Source organism: Cebus imitator, unplaced genomic scaffold (assembly GCF_001604975.1).
Source record: "Cebus imitator isolate Cc_AM_T3 unplaced genomic scaffold, Cebus_imitator-1.0 Scaffold101, whole genome shotgun sequence".
Classification (NCBI taxonomy): Eukaryota; Metazoa; Chordata; class Mammalia; order Primates; family Cebidae; genus Cebus; species Cebus imitator.
Window position 1 is genome coordinate 1,707,153 of NW_016107416.1, and position 1,050 is coordinate 1,708,202.

Sequence of the window (1,050 nt, forward strand, 5' to 3'; positions counted from 1 at the left end):
AATAAGAGATAAGGCCAGATGTGGTTGGCTCAAGCCTGTAATCTCAGCACTTTGGGAGGCCAAGGTGGGCAGATCACAAGGTCAGGAAATCGAGACCATCCTGGCTAACACAGTGAAATCTTGTGTCTACTAAAAATACAAAAAATTAGCCAGGCATGGTGGTACGTGCCTGTAATCCCAGCTACTCGGGAGGCTAAGGCATGAGAATCACTTGAACCTAGGAGGCGGAGGTTGCAGTGAGCCGAGATTGCGCACTGCACTACAGCCTGGTGATAGAGCAAGACTCTGTCTCAACAACAACAAAAAGGATATGTGAACGAGATTTTAAATTTCCAAAAATAAGCTGCCACTTTCCCCAGACGCTCCATTCAGTGATCTCTTCCCAACTCTGAGCCACTAGAGTAACGATCACCTGTACCACTTGTTTAATAGTCTATGCTTGCTTAAGGCAACCATCAAGCTTATCAACTTCTTCTTTGACAAACCTGCCTGAAAAATGAGAAGATCCTGTACAAAAAAAAAGCCAAAGTTTCTCTCTAGCGAGCTCAGTGTCTTTTGTATGCTGTCTTTCCTTCTCTTCCCTGCAAAAAGCAGCCAATACAGAACGGTATGGCGCACTAGTTACAAAACAGTGAAAGCATTCAGCTCTGAGTCTGGGACACTAGGTTATCAAAGAAAAGATAATCCCAAAGATTGCTGGGTGATTTGGCTTGAAAGGATACACAGCCCCAAAGCAGAAGAAACAGGTGATGGAAAGATTAAGTGAATATACAGGATCAAACTGAGAACTGAAAACCTCTTAGACTGCAAAAGATATGGAAAACACAATAGTCCTCATTTTCAAATGTACAAAATTCATGAGGAGAGTTTTATTATGCTATTTCAAAGTCAAAAAAACAAGACCTCTGATTAAAAGCACTCTGGAGGTCGGGCGCAAGTAGCTCACTCCTGTAATCCCAGCGCTTTGGGAGGCTAAGGTGGGCGATCACTTGAGGCCAGGAGTTCAAGACCAGCTAGCTAACATGACGAAATCCCATCTCTACTAAAAAA